Below are 15,834 nucleotides of genomic sequence, written 5' to 3'. Positions count from 1 at the left end.
AGAGTCATTTTGATTTGCATTTCTCTGATGACTAAAGACATTGAGCATTTCTTTAAGTGTTTCTCAGTCATTTGATATTCTTCTGTTAAAAATTCTCTGTTTAATTCTGAGCCCCATTTCTCAATTGGTTTGTTTGGTTTGGTGGTGTTTAATTTTTTGAGTTCTTTATATAGTTTGGTTATCAGACCTTTGTCAGATGAAGGGTTGGTGAAGATCTTTTCCAAGTTTTAGGCTGTCACTTTGTTCTGTTGACAGTGTCTCATTCCTTACAGAAGCTTCTCTGCCTCAAGAGGTCCCATTTATTAATTGTTGACCTTAAGGTCTGGGCTGTTGGAGTTCTGTTCAGGAAGTTGTCTCCTGTGCCTATGTGTTCCAGGCTTTTCCTCATTTTTTTCTTCTAACCAATTTAGTATCTCTGGCTTTATGTTGTGCTCTTTAATCCACTTGGACTTGAGTTTTGTGCATGGTGACAAAGATGGATCTAATTGCATTTTTCTACATGTAGACATCCAGCTGGACCAGCACCATTTGTTGAAGATACTATCCTTTTTCCATTGAATAGATTTGGCTTTTTGGTCAAAAATCCAGTGACTATATGTGTGTGGATTCATTTCTCGGTCTTCGAGTTGATTCCATTGGTCAACCAACCGATTGCCGTGCCAGTACCATGGTGTTTTCATTACAATTGCTTTATAGTACAGTTTGAGATCAGGAATGGAAATTGCTCCTGAGGATCTTTTATTGTATAATATTGTTTTAGCTATTCTGGGTTTTTTGTTATTCCATATGAAGTTGAGAATTGATCTTTCAATGTCTTTAAAATACTGTGAAGGTATTTTGATAGGAATTGCATTGAATCTGTAAATTGCTTTTGGTAAGATGGCAATTTTTACTATGTTAATTCTCCTGATCCATGAACAAGGGAGATCTTTCCATCTTCTGATATCCTCTTCAATCTCTTTCCTCAGAGAGCTGAAATTTTATTTCAAACAAGTCATTCACTTGCTTGGTTAGACTAACTCCTATACATTTTATATTGCTTGTTGCTATTGGAAGGGTGTAGTTTTCTTAATTTCTTCCTCTGCTAGATTGTCATTTGTATATAAGAGGGCTACTGACTTTTTTGAGTTAATTTTTTATCCAGCCAATGTGCTGAAGGTGTTTATCAACTCTTAGGATTCATAATAACCAGAACATGGAAACAGCCTAAGTGTCCTTCAGTAGAAGAATAGATAAAGAAACTCTGGTACATTTACACTATGGAATACTACTCAATTATTAAAAACAAGGTATTCCCAAAATTTGTGGACAAATGGATTGAACTAGAAATGATCATAATGAGTGAGTTAACCCAGAAGCAGAAAGACTCAAATGGTGTATACTCACTTACATCTGGATACTAGCCCAAGGGGTATGTCCCATAAAAGTCTTCACTTATCATGAATGTAGGATAGAGGGGAGGACATCCTACTGGGACTCTTGGTGAGAGAACTATGAGAGAATTGGGAAATAGAAGGATCCAGAAGATCCTAGAAACCTACAAGAACAACATTATGAAGGGAAGATTTGGGCCCTGCTCAAACTATGGCACCAGCAAAGGACAATATGTGCAGTAAACTTCAACCCCCAAACCAGATGTAACCAATGGATAGGACAGTCTTCACAGTTGAATGCAGAGTGGAGAGTGGGAACTGACTTTCACACAAGCTTGGGTGCACCATATTTGACCATGTGCCCTTGATGAGGAGACCTGGTGGCCCTCAGAGGAAGCATAGCTGGCTACCAAGAAGAGACTTGATACCCTATGGGCATATACAGGGGAAGGAGGTCCCCCCCAGTCACAGTCATAGGGAAGGGGAGTAGGGGATAAGGGGAGGGAGGAATGGGAGAATATAAGGGATGGGATAACAATTGAGATGTAATATGAATGAATTAATAAAAATTATATTTTAAAAAAGAAAGAAAGTATGTATTTATCATTTGAATTCTTAAAAAGTAATCTGTGTGAAATTGCTTTTTATTTTACATGTAGGTACTGTTAAGAGATGGCTTTGATTTTGCTGTTCTCCCATGTGTCTCTCATTTAGAGTCCCAATAGGATGCCTTCCCCTCTGTCCCAGTTTCCTGGTAAGTGAAGGCTTTTGTGGGACATGCCCCTTGGGCTAGTATGCTGATATAAGTGAGTATATACCATTTGATTCTTTCTGCTTCTGGGTTAACTCACTCATTATGATCATTTCTAGCTCAATCCATTTATCCACAAATTTCGGGAATTCCTTGTTTTTAATAGCTGAGTAGTATTCCATAGTGTATATGTACCACAGTTTCTTTATCCACTCTTCTACTGAGGGACACTTAGGCTGTTTCCATGTTCTGGCTATTATGAATAAGGCTGCTATGAACATGGTTGAGCAAATTTTCTTGTGTGCTGGAGCATCTTCTGGGTATATTCCAAGGAGTGGAATAGCTGGGTCTTGAGGAAGCTCTATTCCCATTTTTCTGAGATAGCACCAGATAGATTTCCAAAGTGGCTGTACTAGTGTGCATTCCCACCAGCAATGAAGGAGTGTTCCTCTCTCCCCACATCCTCGCCAGCATGTGGTGTCGCTTGAATTTTTGATCTTAGCCATTCTGATGGGTGTAAGATGGAATCTCAGAGTTGTTTTGATTTGCATTTCCCTGATGACTAAGGAGGTTGAGCATTTCTTTAAGTGTTTCTCAGCCATTTGATACTCCTCTGTTGAGAATTCTCTGTTTAGTTCCAAGCCCCATTTCTCAATTGGGTTATTCGGTTTGGTGGTGTTTAATTTCTTGAGTTCTTTATATATTTTGGATATTAGACCTTTGTCAGATGTAGGGTTGGTGAAGATTTTTTCCCAGTCTGTAGGCTGTCGCTTTGTTCTCTTGACAGTGTCTCCTGCCTTACAGAAGCTTCTCAGCCTCATGAGGTCCCATTTATTAATGGTTGACATTAAGGCCTGGGCCGTTGGTGTTCTATTCAGGAAGTTGTCTCCTGTGCCAATATGTTCCAGGCTCTTTCCCACTTTTTCTTCTAAGTGGCTTAGTGTCTCTGGTTTTGAGAGACGCAATGGAGAACAGCAAAATAAAAGGATCCAGAGGGTCCTAGAAATCTACAAGTAGAACAATATGATAGGCAGATTTGGGCCCAGGGGTCCCTCTCAAACTAAGGCACCAGCCAAGGACAATACAGGAGATAAACTTTAAAACCCCTTCCCAGATCTAGCCAATGGTCAGAATATTCTCCACAGTTGAGTGGAGAGTGTGATACGACTTTCTCACGTACTCTGGTGCCTCACATTTGACCATGTCCCCTGGAGGGGGAGACCTGGTGGCACTCAGAGGAAGGACAGCAAGTAGCCAAGAAGAGACTTGATACCCTATGAGAATATATAGGGGGATGTAATCCCCCTCAGGAACAGTCATAGGGGAGGGGAATAATGGGAAAATGGGGGGGGGGGAGGAATGGGAGGATACAAGGGATGGGATAAACATTGAGATGTAACAAGAATAAATTAATAAAAAAAAAGAGATGGCTTTGAGTCTCAGAAGAGAGTTTGGGCATTGGAATTTTCAAAGAGCATGGAGATGGAGAAAGATTTTAGGAACATATAAAGTTTAATAAATCCATTTTGTATTATGATATCAGCAGTCATCAGTGGGAGCCAAGGAGTGTATTTGAATGATTTGAATGAAAATTTTCCCTACAGGATTACATATTTGAGCCTATTTATTTATATCATAGTTCCTTGGTGGGTGTTATTGCTTTGGGAGGTCATGGTGAATTAGTTTTGCTGGCGAAAGTACCTTAATGGGGCCAGGATTCATTAGTTTGTAGCTTTTCCCTATTTTCTGTTAACTACTGCTGATTCATGCTTGTAGTTGAAGATGTGACCTCTTAGTTTCTTGGCCTGCTCATCCCCAGCCATGCCATGCCTATTTATGTACTCAATTCTCTGGTCCTATTAGCCAAAGTAACTCTTTCTTACATAATTTACTTTTGATTTTGGTGCTTCCTCACAGCAATAGAAAAATCACTAATATAGTAGACAGTTATTTATCCTGAACCAAGGTAGTGATTATGGAACATGATAAAGGTCATGATTAAGGAACGAAGCACCACCTTTACTGAATGTATCTTTCTGAAGTACTTGAGGTCTACAGTGTATGAAAGCTTGGTCTCCAAGACTGTAATATGTTTTGACCCTCCAGGCACATGGGTAGACACTGTGCAACATCTACTTTTTATAGAATATTTTCTCCTGTACAGAAAACATGGATGAAAATTAAAAGTTTGCTATGTCTTGAACAGCTTTTAACATGAATCTACAAAGAGAGAGCATTGCTCACATCAAAACCTTTCCCAGTCTTATGCATTATACCAGTTTTTTCCTCAGGCTGCTACATCCCCTTTCCTTATCTTTCACATATAAATTCTGTTCTTGGTATCAGGTAAGTCAACGCACTACCTTAGCCTTACCATTATTATCTGTAGTTTCACCTCACCTATGGTGGTATTATTTGTTTTCTATTTCTATTCTGTGACTTCTCTTAACATTCCATACATTCTTTGACTTCACATGTGACATGGTGACACATATAAACATGTATGTATGTGTGTGTGAGTGTATCTTTATACATATTTACTTAGACAACTGTTCCAAATTCTACCTGAACAAATGTCAGCATCTATTTAAAAAAGCCTATGTTGTATATTAGCTATGTGTTTATGTCCTCAGCTTGATTCTTTCATCCTGTGTGACTCTTTCCATCATTTGATTCTTTGCATTTTCTTGAATGGGATCTTTGACTTCATGAAGTACTCAGTGCAAAAGAGATACAATATACTGAAGAGTTTACTTCTTAAGTGAAAAATGGGGGTTGATATTATAATGTTTGTATGGTTTTAGCTTCTTCTAGTTTCTGATCTGTCATCTTCAATATGTCCTCAAGGCTGTTCTATGTGAAGATGGCTGCCTACAAAGTCATCACATCAACATTCCAGAAAGCAGATAAGAGACAGCAAGAAAGACAGATAACGCTACTGATTAGTTACTCAGAGAGCCTGAAGCAGGTGAAACCAATGTTCAAGGTTGGTATTGTTTTTCAGAGTGGATTCGAGGGGCTAGGCAATTACTATTATGTTATAAAGTGAAAATAACTTGCCTTAAATCCTGTGAAAGAACTATGCATGCCCCTGAAAAGCTTGGTGATGTGATCTCATAGTTAAATACATTGCATTGTGGTTATTTTCTAGGACAACAAAGGGAGATTGAATAATAGATGGTAATAGGAATTCTTCAATTCAATGCACTTTTATTTCAAGGCTGACCAATTGTGCTACATAGAGGTAAAAGAACAGTGCTCAGAGAAAGAATGAAATGATTCACAATTCATAGTGACAAATGGGATGAGTAGGAAACTCTGGCTCAGCTGAGATAGTCAGCTCTGCATATACTTCTTTGCAAACATGATTTCAATGTTTACAAAAAGATAAAGCAAACCTCAAAAAGTATTTATTCACTTTGAAATATAGTTTAGTTTCCACCAAGTGTTTTTAGTTCATATGGAAGTCATTTTTTTCTTTTTCTCTGTAGTTTTCTGTTTGAATAGAATCTCTGAATTTTGTTTCATTGTTTTATTTCATTGAATTAAGTAAAGCTCTCTTCAGCCTTTTATGTTGACAGGGCTGACATACTTTCAAACCAGTCTCAAATGAAGAAATCTTGAAAAGTTTCAAGCTTGCTTCATATCTTTAAGAACTATGTATGCTTCAGCACCTGTAGGGTAGTTCACCAGGTAAAAGTACTTGCTACTGAAATTGATTACCAAAGTTATATTTCTGTGGCACATATTGTGAAAGGTAGTAATCAACTAATTAAGAAAAGTTGTTTTATGACCTCCATATATGAGCTCCATCAGTCCGTTTACACACATACATATAATGCCTTTTCTATTAAAAAAATAATCTGAAAGCTTTAATAAAGATAAGGGTTAAATAATGATATTGATCAACTTGCTAGATTAGTATTTATATATTACTTCAAAAACTATTAAAATGTTCATAATATTTTCCAGTGTACATTGATTAACTCCTAATGAACTGATTACTAATATAGATTCTATTCTGAGTTGCAAAATGAACTTCACAAAATTTGAAAGGATTTACCCTATACAAAGCAAGAGATCAGATCTTAATTCATTAGAATTAAATGAACAGTATTCCCTTTTGGAATTTCTCAATAAATTTAAGAACAAAATGATATTTAATTCATTCAACATGGGAATATACTCAAGTAACTTACTGTAAGTTGAAAATCACATTTCCTATAACTAAGGTATTAAAATACCCTAACATGCCTTAAAGCCACACAGAATCCTCATACTAGCCATAAGTGTTGGACAAAACATCCAACACAATGCCTAATAGATTACAAGAAAATGTTGAGTATTTAATGTAATTTTACTGAACACTATAGAAAATGCAGGCACCATAGTTTATATGTATATCTTTTCTCCATTGTAAGGTAAATAGTTATGTGTTGAACCATTGTAGTTGATAATATTTGAAGAAATTCTGGAGGAATCAAGTAAGATCTTGAAAGGTATCTAAATAAAATCTGACAGTATAGAACATAATGAGTACAAGTGAAGCAACATTTAAGGTCACATACATAGCAGTAAATTGTGCTATGAGAAGGAAAGACATCCTATGAAAAACGAGCAGTGTTTTATCAACCGGTGGGTTATGATCCCTTTCAGGTTCAAACGACCCTTTGAAGGGTCACCTAAGACAATCCAAAACCAAAGATATTTGCATTACAACTCATAAAAATAGCAAAATTACAGTTATGATATAGCAAAAAAGTAATTATTATTTATTTTATGTTGTGGGGTCACCACAAAATAAGGAAATGTTTTTTGTTTATTTTTTTTATTAATTTATTCTTGTTATATTTCAATGGTTATCCAATCCCTTGTATCCTCCCATTTTTCCTTCTCTCCAATTTTCCCCTTATTCCCCTCCCCTATGACTGTTCCTGAGGGGGATTACCTCCCCCTGTATATGCTCATAGGGTATCAAGTCTCCTCTTGGTAACCTGCTGTCCTTCCTCTGAGTGCCACCAGGTCTCCCCTCCAGGGGACATGGTCAAATGTGAGGCACCAGGGTACGTGAGAAAGTCATATCCCACTCTCCACTCAAAGATTGAGAAACGCTGACATAGAGAATTCTAAGACACCATGGGCCATATGAGACCCTATATAAAACAAAAACAAAAATTCCTGAATGAAAAACCAAAAAACAAAAACTGAAATTAAACTAGATGCTCACCAGCATACGAAGGAATAAATAAGTTATTTATAAAATTCAATAAATGACAGATACAGAAACATAAATGGGTCTTTCATAGGTAGATAACCCTAAGTATAAGAAACCAGATACCCCAAGCCCCTCTCCTGCCACACAAATGGACTATATAGTATCATTTATCAAATTCCAAGATATGCAAAATCATATGCAGTTATAAAACTTGAGTCTGAGATACATGGCCGTGGATAGGGAGCCAGGGAACACAACTGGCCAAAGCATTTCCTGTGGGGTCAGGGCTTTATGGATCTCATGTTCTTGATCACCAGAGAGTATTGTTTGGGTGTAAACATGAAAGCAGATTACAGTTCAGTGAATCTGACAACATCAGCTTTCTTCACCTGACTCCTAGAATGCTTGTTTGAATGAGAAACTAGGGAAGGAATCAAACTTTGGTTTTGGTAAATGGTAGGTGTGCATCCATGATTTCTTGCCTTCATTTCTCACTAGTCTCCCTTGGGTGAAGTGTTGACCTCCTGCTGTCGGCCCCGGTGGCTCTCTGTAAACTCTGGTCTTCTTGTGAAGACTCTGACATTAAACATTTTCTCAAAATCCCCTTTTCTCCAAACTAAAAACTGGTCACTAAGTACATGGCTCTCATCTTAGTTGACTGTTGCTGAACATTTTCTTTTTCTCATTCCTCACTGTGTTTTCATCTTGACCTAGTTTGTATCTAAGTTATGAACTATAATAATTATGCTCAATATTTTATTGTCTCTTCATTTAAAGTCCACCTACCCTTTCCCTATTTTTACCTTAATTTCTTTCCCAATGCAGCACCTATATATATTGGGCATATTATTTATCCTAAATCATCCAAAGTTTCTTAATATTACAATGCCCCATTAAGTTTAAAAATAATAATTGGAAACATCAATTTTCAATTTATGTGTGTGTGTGTGTATGTGTGTGTGTGTGTATCTGTGTGTGTGTTTGTGTTTCTGATACTTTTTCATACCCACTTTCTTTCAACACCCATGTGAAAAGTGGTTATTTTCCTAGATATGACAATCTGCTGCAAGTTGTTATCTTTATATTACAAAGAATATTTGAGCACAAACATTCTTCCTATTCAAACACATATGAGATGAAATTGATAAGCAGCAATCATCTGCCTTTACTTTTCCCAAATATACTGTGCTTTCATTTAAACAGTTTATTTTAGAATAACTTTGGTATAGACATGACATATTTAAATTATCAATGACATTGAACACATTATCATGAATCTCTTTCATTTTCAGATCAACCTGCTGTATGCCTTTAGACATCTCTATCTTAGTCATTTCTGATACATATATAACATTTTACTTTATGAGTTATTACTACATGATCAGCTAATGGTGCCTATTGTCCCCAGACACACTTTCTAAAATAACTAATAAACAGGGTTATTCCACCAGCTTGAATGGTATTACAGCATTTAACCTTTATATGTGGCTCACTGAAAAAATGCCTCCTTGAGTTATCTTCACAACATTTATCATGCTGTTTTCAAAACACAAAAATTGACAGTGAAATTTGCTGCTTTAGCCTTTAAAGTAATCTTGGTGATACATCCTTTTGCAGTAGTTTCATGGCTATTCACTATACTTTCTATGATTGAATTAACTCATTTATTTATTTACTTTACATCCTGACTGTAGCACCCTTTCTCTTTTTCTGCTGGTCCTACCCTCCCTCCTTCTTCCCCATCCCTGCCTATGTTCCTTATAGATGGGGAGCCACCCTCACCCACCCCAGCTCATCAAGTCACATCAGGACTGACCATGCCCTCCTCCTCTGTGGCCTGGAAAGGCAGCCCTGTCAGGGAAAAGTGATAAAAAAAAAAAAGGAGGCAACAAAATCCATTTCAGTGACAGGCCCTACCTCTCTTACTAGAGGACCCACAAGAAGCCTAAGTTGCCCATTGGTCACATCTGTGTAGTGGGCTGTCTAGTCTATGCAAGGTCCTTGGTTAGTGCTTCTGTCTCTGCAAAGCCCTTTGGTCCCTGGTTAGTTGGCTCTGTTCATCTTCTTGTGGAGCTTCTGTCCCTTCCAGGCCCTTATGTCCTTCCTAACACTTTTCCACAAGAATCCCTAGGCTTTATTTTATTTATTTTTTAATTTTATTTTATTTTTTTTTTTGACTGTGAGTCTCAGCATCTGTTACTATCCACTGTTGGGTAATCTCCCAGAGGACAGCTGTGCTAGGCTTTTTTCTGTGATCATAGCAGAATATCATTATCCATTCATCTGTTGATGGACAACAAGGTTAATTATTATTTGCTATAGTAAATGAAGAAGCAGTAATCATGGGGGTGCTAATCTCTAAAGAGTTTTCTGAGTATATGCCCATGAATTAAAAAGGTATGATATTTCACATTTTTAATACTTTTAATATTCCTACTAATAGTGAAGATAGGTTCTTTTTTTCTCTTGATATATCTTCAGTATTTGCTGTTTTCCATTCTGACTGGAGTGAAGTAGTACCTCAAAGTAATTTTAATTTGTATTTCCCTGATGTCTAGGGATATTGGAACCTTTTACAAGAGTTATATAGCTAATTTATTTTTTAATTTTGAAGATAGTCTATTCAGTTTATTGGACATTTCATTTTTGAATTAACTCTTAAAGAGGAGAAAAGTCATATCTAAAACTACAGGCCAATGTTATTTTTTTTTTTTATTGTAACAGTAGTAGGCAGCAGCTGTACAATTCTTGCTATGGGTAGTGAGACATTTTGCATAGTCTGAGCCACTGGGAATTGGAATGTGTGTGAATAAACCCATGGTGATTATCTTCTTCTGTGTTCTATGAGTGGTATGCTTGCTTGCTGAGTGGGGTCTTCTGTGTGAGTAAGTAGAGATACCTTGAGAATAGTTAATGGTATCTGTCCTTTAATAGAGAAGAAAAAAAAATCTGTGATTTAACATGTAGACAGAGACCTTAATGGTTCAGTACAAGAAACTCTGGTAATCAGGGAATATTCAGCATTTGATCTGTTCAAGTTGAAGAAGACTTTTAAATAAACAATGAAAGGTTTCTCTCAGCCTCCTTCTTGAACTTGTAACATTGGGAGCAGATGGGATCAGTCTGACTGCTATGGAGTCATATTGAGTAATATAAATATGTATCTCTTGTTAAAAGTCTGCATACTCAGAAATAAAATCAGGGAAATCAGTCCCTGATGGACTGACTTATAAGAAGCATTAGAAATGTGTTCTAATTGCTCTATAGTCCCCCAAAAGTCCAAGGAATAGAAGACAATAGAGATAGGACAGACTTATTGAGAGAACAGGAAATAAGAGAAGCTGTGCTTGATCTTAATTTACTGAGTCAGCTAAAACTGGTTACAGAAAAATTATAAAAAGAAGTTGACCCAGCAGAGACCTTCAAGACCTTTAGTAGCTTTAGTGCCTCTGTTGAGTATCATTGTGGGACTTAATCCTTGTGAAGTAGGAAAACCTTCAATAGACCTGAATGACCTATATTATTATATGAATCAAATTTGTAAGATGCTAGAGCACTTGAGATAAGATAAAAAAGAAAGGAGCAAACAGACAGTAGTTCCCATTAGTTACCTGAAAACAAATATAGTGATATTTGTTTTGCCTGAGAGTTTGAATGTTAAGCCAGTCATGTATGGCTCAGCAAAATGGGAAGATGTAAAGTTTGCTACTCTGAATAGGCTAGTGGATGTCAAAGAGTACATATTGCCTCATGGCTATGATGACATTACAAAAGTTGTTAGGATATTTTAAAAGGTAGAGAGGTTTGGCCCATCTCTAAGCCCTCCATAGCCCAGTATAGCTTGTTACAAGCCAGGCTGCTTCTAAAGAATAATCATAGATTATAGACAGCTACATAAGCTAGTTCTCCTGATCCATGTTGCTGTGTCCTGCATTTATCTTCTACAATGAACAACTGGTGCAAATGGTGATCTGTTTCCGGCCTGTATTTTCTTTTAATAATTCATTTTTATGTATTCCCTTAGCTGCCAGATGCTAAGAACTATTTGCGTTCCCATGAACCTGTCAACAGTGGACTTTCAGTGTACTTCCCCACTTTTACTTCCACAGACTCACTATATTTCACTGGATGGTGGCCTTAGGCCTTGCTCTATTATCCTACCTGCCATCTGTAAAAAGTAAATGACACTATAATAATCTAGGATTTTTTTTTATAGATTTAGGAGAACATCTAAATGTTATACAGGTACACCTAAAATAATAAGAATTGGGGCCCGATTTATATACAGTGCAAAGGCCAGGCACAGCTGTGGGATTCCTATGAGTGATATGGTCCCATAAGACATGTATTGTGCTTGAAAAAGTTGTTGAAAGAATAGAATTTTACTTTAAAACATGCACATATTGTTAAGCCATATCAGTACATTCTGAAATTAATTCATTGCTCAGTAATCACATCTTCTCTTTTGATGTTTATTGCATATAAAGACCTTTTAAAATTCTGTAAACAAAGGTTTTTACAGGGTATCCTGAATTTACTTGTGATATTTCTGTGTATACACACAAACAAAAATCCCTTCAATTTATGTACTCAGGGCTTGGGTATGAAAAGAAAGAACTTTACAGCAGCCAGTGTCTGGAGATCTGAAAGAGCTGCAAGTATTCTTGGGACTCCTGGAATATTGGTAAAGATTCATATTCTACCTTGTCCAAGTTCCCATTCTCAGTACAACTTGATAAAGAGGACAATAGGATATTGAAACATAAAGACTGAAATGTTTTTGAGAAGAGTGTAATACTTGTTGGATAGACTAAATGACTGTGTCACTCATTATCCCAGTTCTTACTCATGTTGGAAGTCATCCAAAGCTCAGAAGGCTATAGCTGAATGTTGTGAAACAATCAAGCAGAGCAAACAATTCCAATAAGGTTTGGACATCAGACATGGAGAGGAGCAGGAACTTTGTTTATAATGCTAGAACATTATAATTAAGAGAATCCAGCAATTTTCCCAGTATAAAAATAGCCTGTCACATTAAGGGTTGGACTGAAGGCCTTTCTGGGGTAGAACAGAACTAAACTCTAAAGGAGGCAGATGTGTTTGCAGCAGTGTTTAGGAAGTGCTGAAAGGCCTGTTACAAATGTCCTGCTGATTGTCCTCGGTCCAAATTTCTTTCAAGACACTAAGACTCCTGCATTTATTGAATCAACATCTAAGCATGATAAAATGGTAATTGTGACACCATTCATCCCTATAGATGCCTTATCCAGAGATGGTATGGGTCAGAGCACCAAACAATGATTGATAGGTATAGTAACGGTGGGGTAAACAGATGGAGTGTGGAATCAATAGCAAAGTTCACCATGAAACAGAACCCCTGATGTTTGTCCATGTGTCAGGTCATAGGCCCTTGAGCACTGCAAACCAGGAGAAGATGCCCTTAGTAACGTACTGACCATCTGCCCTAAGGTATCACTGGAGGCTGAACATTAGGCTCATGTAAAGTGAGGTTACGGGGTAGTCAACACAGATTGTAAAATACAGAATGTCTTTGGCCTTTCTGTAAAGTGTTATGATATCACTTATACTGACCATTATACTGATATCAGGCCTGTTCTTCATTTTTATCTCAGCTGATGGATGCTGTGACAAAATATGTACGTGAGCCCACTTGTCCTGTAAGGGCTCACAAATAGACTAGATGGATTGTGTCTGTCACTGAGGGTGCACATATACATTTGCCTGTATTGACATTGTCACAACCTTTTTACAAATATTTCCATGCAAGAAAGCAACAACTGAACCATAATCAAGATTTTAATCCAATTCAGTTATATATGAACACACAGAGAAAAGACTTCATTGGTACAATGGTTCATAGTGAGAGGGGCTGTCAATTTACTTAAAAAAATATGCAGAAGTGGGCTGAAGATAACCATGGCCAGTAGTATTTCCATCTATTGTACAACCCTCCTGGGTTGTGTTATCTGAAAGTAAAGGTAGGTCTTTAATATGACAGTTGAAGATACACCATGCATGAATGGACAGGAGAACTCCTAAATGTCCTTAGGCTGATAAAAAAAAAAAAAACCACAATGCCTGAGATGGGCTGCCTCTCTATATGTTGTTTGTAAGAAGCCCCTGAGGCTACACAAATCATAAGACTATCGCCACTGTTATTGGTTGCATGCCAAACCTAGAGGATAAGAACCTGTTGTTGAAGATACCACCTGCTTTAGTTGCAGGAGATAGAAAAGTTAAACTGAGACTGAGATGTAAGCTTCCTCTTTATTGGCTGCCTTTCAAGATGCCTAAGGAGTAATGTAGGCTGTTGAGGTAGAATTATCTTCAGCAGTCTATACTATAGAACTGAAATTCTGTGTAGGATGCATCTTCTCTAATAGTGGCATATTAATCATGGGTTCAATGAATATATTTCTGATAGGACCTCAGGCCTGATGCACTGGAAGGAGCTTATGTCTTGTATTGTAAACCATGATCTGTCACTAGGGTGTTCATAAGCCCCAGTATGGAGGCCAATGATATCATATTCCTGAATGACTGTAAAAGGCCTAGCAAATTGGCCCCTAAACATTTTTGCTGACATATACAGAGTGCTATTACTCTCAGTCTTGACCATCTCATCACCTCCAGTGAAGTTCTTTAGGACAAGTAGTCTAATCCTTAGCCATAGGTGGTCATCTCTATCATTGATACCAAAAAAAGAAAAAAAAAAAAAAAAAGAAAAAAAAAAAAAAAGAAAAAGAAAAAGAAAAGAAAAAAAAAAATGAGTCCACTGCAAAAGAGGGCACTGGAAAGAAGAGTGGGGTGAATGATAGAGTGTTGTTGGCAGCTTTCTCCAATTTGAAGCATCCTGTGCAAGAGGATTGGTGGAGATCATGAGACTTGGGAGCTAAACAATAGACCACATTTATGGAAAAGTGAAAACTTGGAAGATTCTAAATGTCCCACTTAGCTTTATAGAAGGAGTAGACAGCTGCATAGGGAAGAGACTCACAAGCTAAGCTGAGAAAGGATATCTTTCTGACCTAAATAGCAGCCATCAAATTTTGTAGAGAGCTCCAAGGTTACAGGTTTTTGTAGTCAACACTGATGATGGAGTGTGATTTTCAGTGATGGAGCTACTTTTGAGTTCCTGATCCTCTTAGTAGCCCCAATAAAAAACTAACTGGTTTACCAAATTGGACTAAGGTGTAACTTAATTTGCTCTGTCTTGTGATTTCTTCCTGTGGTAGCAGTGTGTGTGTGTGTGTGTGTGTGTGTGTGTGTGTGTGTGTGTGTGTGTGTGATCACTGGGAAAAGACTGTCACTTATTACTGGTAGGCATGGACTCTATCTTGACAATTGCCTAAAATTCCGGCAGAGGGTTATTAGATGTTCTCTAGTAGTTTGCTGCTATTTTACTGGTTCTGGTCCACATACCTTGAGGGCTCACAGCAGGACTATAGGTTTTTTATCTCCCACAAAGCCTTTGTGACATCTTTTGGCACTGACCAGTAAGGGGGAGCTTCTAGCTCAGTAACAGCTTGATGTCTCTTTATCTGGTAACCAGTGTAAAGTACATTCATCAATAAGGTCTTTTCAACTAATTCTAGTGAGTAAAACTCAGATTAACTCCTAAGTAAGTATAAATACAATTTAAATCATACTGAGATTCCATCTAAATCCAGTCAGAATGGCTAAGAAAAAAAATAAAATATTGCCAATTGTACTGGTACAGGCCTTTAATGTCATCACCCAGAAGACAGAGGCAGGTGGAACTTTATGATTTCAAAGAGGCAGGTGGTTATCTCTCAGTTTAAAGCTAGACTGGTTTACATTGTGATTCCTCAGCAGCCAGAGCTATGTAGAAAGAACCATCTCAAACCCTCTTCCTTCCCTATCCCCTTCAGCACTAAAAGAAATTAAATGACACAAATGCCGTCAACAGTGTTGGGGAAAGGGAAGTTTTATTGACTCTTGTGAGAGTATCAACCAGTACATCCAGAGTACAGATTTATACAGAGAGTATAAACAGGAAGTAGTAGGATATTCCCCAAAAAGCTAGAAAAGAACTACCATATACCATATAACTCAGCATATACCTAAAGGATTCTATATCCTACTGCCTAGATAGATGCATCCAAGGCTATGGCTGCTTTGTTCACAATGCCTAAGGAATGGCATTTATCAACCACTTAGGGGATAATTAAACATGGCAAGGCATTTTACAAATGGAAATTTATTCAGCTATAAAGAAAAATAAATTTATGAATTTTGTCAGTTAATGGGTGGATCTGGAAAACTTGTATTGAGCAAGGTGACTCATACCAGGACAAATGTCACATACTCTACATAACACATAGATTTTATCTTTGAATGTCTGTAGAGGCCAAAGACTAAAAATGGAGCCTTAATGGACAAGGCAGTGATGCCTTACAAAAAGAAGAAAGCAGAATGTATGTGACATGAACACAGAGAGAGGAATGTTTAGA

This window comes from Acomys russatus, chromosome 6 (assembly GCF_903995435.1).
Source record: "Acomys russatus chromosome 6, mAcoRus1.1, whole genome shotgun sequence".
Classification (NCBI taxonomy): domain Eukaryota; kingdom Metazoa; phylum Chordata; class Mammalia; order Rodentia; family Muridae; genus Acomys; species Acomys russatus.
This window is presented reverse-complemented; position numbering follows the sequence as displayed.